Source organism: Mastomys coucha, unplaced genomic scaffold (assembly GCF_008632895.1).
Source record: "Mastomys coucha isolate ucsf_1 unplaced genomic scaffold, UCSF_Mcou_1 pScaffold10, whole genome shotgun sequence".
NCBI lineage: Eukaryota > Metazoa > Chordata > Mammalia > Rodentia > Muridae > Mastomys > Mastomys coucha.
In genome coordinates, this window is record NW_022196892.1 from 3,831,586 (window position 1) to 3,838,407 (window position 6,822).

The following is a 6,822-nucleotide window of genomic DNA, read 5'->3' on the forward strand; positions in this document are numbered from 1 at the left end:
ATTCATAATGCCAATCTCTCAGCATCTACAGCAGGCAGGAGAGCTGGCCCCAGGATCATGAGTGAGAGTATTGACCATGTCCCTTACCAGCTACCACTCTCAGAAAAGCGGGCCCTACCCCTCACCTGGGCAGCAGGGTAGAGCTGGCCCTGGTTGTGGGAGTTGTGGTAAGCCCTCCCAGCCGCCACCCCAGGTCATGAGTCTGGAATCTGGAAGAACCAGTATGCTAACCAGCTCAGATGCCTCTCAGGCCTACATCCAGGGCTTTGAATTGGCCCACCCCAACATCTACCTGATAGATGAACTGCAGGAGTACATCAAGAGGCCAGACCTATAGATCCAAAATTATAGGATCTTCATGATACAAGACAACAACAGGATATCCAAAAGGAGTACCAATAAGGATCCAGTAGAAGCCAGAGGCCTCAAACCAGACCAACAAATCATTGCAATGAACATTTACAAGTAAAGAAGTGTGGACAAAAGGGTATACTGTGGGACATACTGGGATACACTACCACTTCCACAATTTTTTTTTCTCTGTTAGGGTTAGATTGCAAGAGTGGAGGGTGAGTACAAGGGGATGAGCAGATGGTAGAATTGGGGTACATGATATGAAATTTACAAAGAACCAAAAAAATGTTTTTTTAAAAGTTCTATTCTCCTTCAAATGGCATTTCAGTACCAATTATGTAAGTATGCCATAGTTAGAATATACATAATAAAAAACTGATAAAAAATAAAAATAATGGAAAAATACAAATTCCCTCAAAAGGCAGATAATTGAACAAGTTGTAGTGAATTGATGCAATGTGTTAATTAGTGTATCTTCTCTGCTTTCATCCATCACCCTCCCTAACCCTGAGCTTGCCTTGAGAAGAGAGATGAACACCACAGACACAGTGTTATGGTAGTTCCTGCAACCTAGTAGACACATTACTAAATTGAATGAGTAGTTAACTTTCAATCAGTCTCATGATGTTAGTTAATCCTTCTGTCTCTGTGATTTATGTCTTCTCTCCTCCCTCTGCCTAGAGCATTGTGGTTCTCAAATAGTACCTACCACTGGTAGTCTATGAAGTCAAGAGAATTTTCATCCTAACATTAGGATATTTGGGTTGTTTGATTTTTCTCTCACTGTACAGGCATTGCCACTGGTGGTCCTACAGCGATGATGACAGAAGGTATTTTTTAATGGTTTTACCCAAAGAGTATAAAACCATGCTGAGGTGATGGCTCTGTCAGTAAAGTTCTTGCCATGTAAGCATAAGACCTTGACTCCAGAGCTCAAGAAAAAAAGCTAGGCCCAGGGATAGAGAGATGGCTGGCTATTAAGAGCAATTCCGGCTCTTACAGATGACCTGTGTTTGGTTCGCAGCACTCACATCAGGCAGTTTATAACTGCCTATAACTTCACCTCCACAGGTGCCTGTACTGTACTCACATACATTCACACAGACACATAATTAAAACTAAACTTTTTTTAAAGATGACTCAGTGGTTAAGAGCACTGACTGCTCTTCCAGAGGTCTTGAGTTCAATTCCCAGCAACCACATGGTGGCTGACAACCATTTATATTGGGATCTGATGCCCTCTTCTGGTGCATCTGAAGACATGACAATGTACTCATACTTAAATAAAATCCTTACAAAAAAAAAAACTTTTTTTTTTTTCCAATTCAGATATGGCCATGATGTCAGCACTAGGAAGAAAGAAATAAGAGGTTGCCTGGTCCTTGCTGTACAACCAGTCTAGCCAAATTGCTGAGCTCCAGGTTCAGTGAATGACCTATCTCAAAAAAAGAAAGCACAGAAGCAGTGGCCAAAGATACCAGCCATTGGCTTCTGGCATACTTCTGCATATCCATGAGCACACACATGATCAGGCACATGCACACAAAGAATTAAAGATTGATTGTATTAAATCTTAACCTCTGAATAGATATGACAGTAATATTCTCTGTGACAAAAGGGGAAATATACCTATAACTCTGAATACTGCATAGAATAGCTCAATGGTCACAGTCAGGACCAGAGGTGTTGACTGAGCTGAATGGCAAACTGGATGAGCTGCTTACCTCATGAAGTAGAGATGGCTGTTTAGACCTTGGTACCAGCAGACCTTGAATGATACCATTATTTATGTGGGGTTTTTTTAATGCTGAAGATTGAACCCAGGGTCTTGTGTATGCTAGACATGCACTCTTCCATGTGTGATATCCCTAGCCTACAATGTTCTTTAAAATGAACACGGAGAGATTGTTGTCACAGAGGATCTGGCTTCTGTTTCCAGCATCCATGTAGGGGCTGACAACCATTTATAATCCCCAGTTCCAGGGGATTCAATGCCTTCTGGCCTTGGAGGAACCTTGGAGGAACCAGGCATACATATGGTACCCATACATACATATAAGCAAGACAATACTCATACCATAAAATATAATAAATAAATCTAAAGAAATTAACACAATGAATGTATCTGTTCAAAATAACCAACAGTGTGTGTTGCCTAGCTTCTCATAATTTACTTGCTCTTTAGAGAAAGGTTACATTAACCTTTGATGGTTTTACTCTTTTAGTATGAGATGAAATAATTAATGTAGTTTTTTTCCATTTTAATTTTGAAATCACCAATTAGAGATAAATGTACCTCAAGTAAATAAAAGCTCTTTGGGAGCCTCATTTTTTTCTTTTTAATAATACAATAACACATACATAGAATAAATAGACTCTTTTAGTACTTTTTTATGTATGTAATTCAAACATCTGTGTAAGCACTGTGTTGACAAGCACCATCAGAACACATTTGTGGAACTTTTAAATTTCCCAAACACAAGTTCAACTAATCACTTCCCTGTACTTAGCTTCTGGGAATCTCTAACCCACATCCTGCCACAACTTTAGTTGGAATCACACATTTGTTTTTGTTTTCATTTTTTGTTTGTAGCTGACATCTTTCACTTACCATCTTGTTTTTAAGGCCAATCCATTGTCCAGGTTGAATCAGAGCCTTGTTCTTTTTAAACACTGAATAACATTTTATTGTATGACATCCTGTATTTTGTTTATCCATTCACTTGTTAATGGACGTTCATGTAAATCTGTGTTTGCTATGCAAATATCTGAACTTGTGAGTTTAATAGTTTGGACTGGAATTGCTGAGTCAGAATCTCACTCCATAGCCCACGTTGTCTTCTAACTCACCATCCTGACACTTCAGTCCTCTAATGTTAGGACTGCAGTGTAAGCCACCCAAACTGGCTTAGATGTTTTATTTTTGAGGAATTCTTAGCAACTTTCATAGCATAAATGAATCCATGACCAAAAACAAAGTTAGAAGTTGCTATTGTAGAACATACTAACTTTGCCAAGATAACTCCTGCCTGTTATACAAGACAAAGAGAGACACAGGAGAAATATCAGGCCCAGTTGCAGGTTGGGTCAGGAAGGCCCTCTAAATAATGCATCCATATCTAATGGATGTTGACTTCTGTTTTTCCCTTCCTAAACTGAAGCCCTCTGCAGGCAGAATTCAGATTTCTGCTGTTTGAATGTGTATCCTCGGGACCACAACAGAACAGGAGGAATACTTGTAGTATAGCTTCAAAGGAAATAAAAGATTGTTGTGGGGAATGCTCTGTAGGAATATTCATGAGCATTTACCGATATGTCATTTTCTGTGTCTATTACAACTACCTGGAAAACTGTGCTGAAAGAGGTTTAGGGTCATGTGGAGGCTTACAAGAAGTTGAGGAGTTATTAACAACACAAGTAGTGTGTAGAAGAGCTGTTTTTGCAGATCTGATAGTCCACACAGGAAATGTTATTACTTTTGTCTTCAGATCTCATTTGTAATACTTTATCCGAAGAGTCTGATTCCTCTTCTGTAAGGAAACCACCTGTGAGCATGTTGCAGAATCCACTAGATTAAAGAACACAAGTATAGATGTTCCTCTTTCACTCTGCATCGGCACCCCTGAAGCCATCCAAGATCAGAAGCTCCTTATGGAATTCTTTGTGGAGTTTTCACAAACACATCAATGCAATCTTATAATAATGGGAGGCAGTTAGATTTGAAATGACTCACACTGCTTTCATCCGGGAACTCATTTCTTACCCAAGTAGCATTCAGAGACAAATATATACAGCCCACATTTTCTTTTCATTTCTAGTTTCATGCCTTTGGTTGTATTTATAAAAAGCTACATGTTGTTCAAAAATGAAAACTATTCAAATATGTATTATTACATTATTTCTACAATCTTCAGTGTACAAATGGACTGCTGTCTGATATCTAAGAAATTACAGGCTAAGATAAAAAACTAATGTTGCCTCAGAAGAAAGACTAATAAGATACACTGGAACGGGGAAGTCTAGAATTGTGATAGTCTTCATTTCAGAGAGGAAAAAAGGGAGTAGATACCAATAAGTTAATCCACAAGTGTGGAAACAAGTGTTGTCATATCTCAACAAGTTGTGGACTAAAGATGTGACTTCCAACAATGTCCCTTCATTAGTGCTGTTTAGATTTGTTCAGACATTAAATGCCCTCAGAGAGTGTGCTATATGCTTATCTTAAACTCACCCAGGAAGATAAATGAAAAACTGAAATTCATATTAAAATTTATGTAAAGGGAAGTTGTGAGAGAACCAAACTCACTCCATTTTAGAACAAGCAGCCATGTTAGGCCTTAAGCTTCAATTTCTCAGAAGGGCAGCCCAGGCTTTTCAGAAAACCCACAGAAAAATGGCAGCCAATCAGCAACTGCCCCAACATCCAGCCAGGGGTTTACAACACATAAGGAAAAAGTCCCTATAAGGTAACCCTCTTTCCCTTGAGGTTCAAACCAATCAGAAGTATACAAATATCCCATTCCAAAAGCTCAACCAATCCTGATGAAGGTGATCGAACTGCAACTGGAAAACCCCTAACTGGCTTTAAAGGGGGTCCGTGAGCTTCCCTTGTGGTAATCGCCATTTTAAATGGTTGCCCTCTGCATGCTGGCTGTTTCTGCACAATGAACACTCTTCGCTTTTGCATACTGGGAACTTCTTTCAGTGATTCTCAGACCCTTACAGTTGTATGTTCTTGAAGAGGGTGAATGGACACTGTAGGGCTTCCTGCCCAACCATATGTGTGGAAAGAGATGATAAACAATGAGCACTCCAGAAGGCAACATATCAAGCAAGGTGCAAGCATTACCATCCTAAACGTTACAGCATTTTTTCCTTTTCAAAAAAACACCCAGGTGCATTATTTTATTTTATCCTTCCAAAGAGCTTGTGAGGGAGGTAAGGCAGGTTTCATGATCGCCAAGATTAATACAACACTCTTACGACTACTATGCTAGAAAGTTGGTGAATGCAGAAGAAAATATTTGTACTGTGGCTCTGTCTGGTGCCTCACAAGAAACGGAGAAACAAATTAAGACTGGTATACTGTCCAGGGACACTCTCTTACCTTGGAAGTCAAACTTCCCTTGTAAATATTTACCAGAAAATTAGCAATAAACATGTTTTTTTTTTCCTACCATGTTAAAATGAGGATTTTCACACAAGTTGTTTTGACTTGCCAGGACAAGAGCTAGGTCTGACTTGTGAGCCTAATGACTATGCCTAACATCAAAGGCACTGATAGAAACTCAGGCTGGGAGAGATATTTTGTTTTTGTTATTTGAGACAGAGCTTTATCTATCTCAAATTCACTGGTATCAAACTCACCATGTAAACAAGGATAACCTTGAATTTCTGAACCTGCTGCCCCTACCTCTTAGGTGCTTAGAACACAACTGTGGACCACTACACCTAATATTATAAAGTAGTGGGGATCAGCCTGCATGCTGAGGAAGCAATCTAATAATTGACAGAAAAATTTTCCTGACTCCTGTCTTAACTTCCAAATTTATCCTTCTCTCTGGCCTCTAAATCAAAAACTAAAAGAAGAAAAATTTAAATGAGCCAAAAATGGTAAGAGATGCCCCTGTATATACTGAGAGTCTGTTTCTATTTCATTTAAAATTAACATATAATTTAGTCGATGCCTTATTCAGAATAAAAATAAAGGTACCTAGTAAATGTTAGCTATACTAGGTAAAGAAACTTGCATTTCAAAACATGAGCTTGACCTCTGTGTGTGCCCTTCCATTATGTGAATGTAAGCATTCCTCCCGGGTTGTGAAGGGCAGGACTGAAGGTCAGCTATATTTATCAGGATGGCCTATCTATTTGTTTTGACAATAATATTCTCTTGGCTACTTGTTGAGTGGAAATTTGTTAATCATCTTAACTACAATCTCTGACATGAGTATTTGCTATTATATTTAATTTATTCCTGACTATATATTTATAGATATAATAATGTGTACATGTAATAATGTATATGTAATGTACATATACACAAATGCATGTAATATACATATAAAAATACAGGTATTGTAAACATTTCACCTTGATTTGCAAGGGGGAAGAGGTCATTGATTGCTTGTAGGAGCCACTAGCTTCTAAATACCAACAATCTTTCACAAGTTCAGACTTTGGCCAAACTTGACAAAAAGACTTTCTTGTTCTCCCATTGTGTTAGATTTTCACCAAAGTGACAAAATACTAAAATAATCAACCAAACAGAAGAAAGTTTATTAAGTTTATTTTGGCTCAGTTTTGGAGATTTCAAGTCATGGTCATCTGATTCCATCATTTTGGGCAAACATTATTTTAAGAGCAACTGCATCAACCATATGAAGGTACCAAGGGCCTACTTCAGGGATATGGTTGGAAGAATGCAAATAAATAGGGCATATATATATATATATATATATATATATA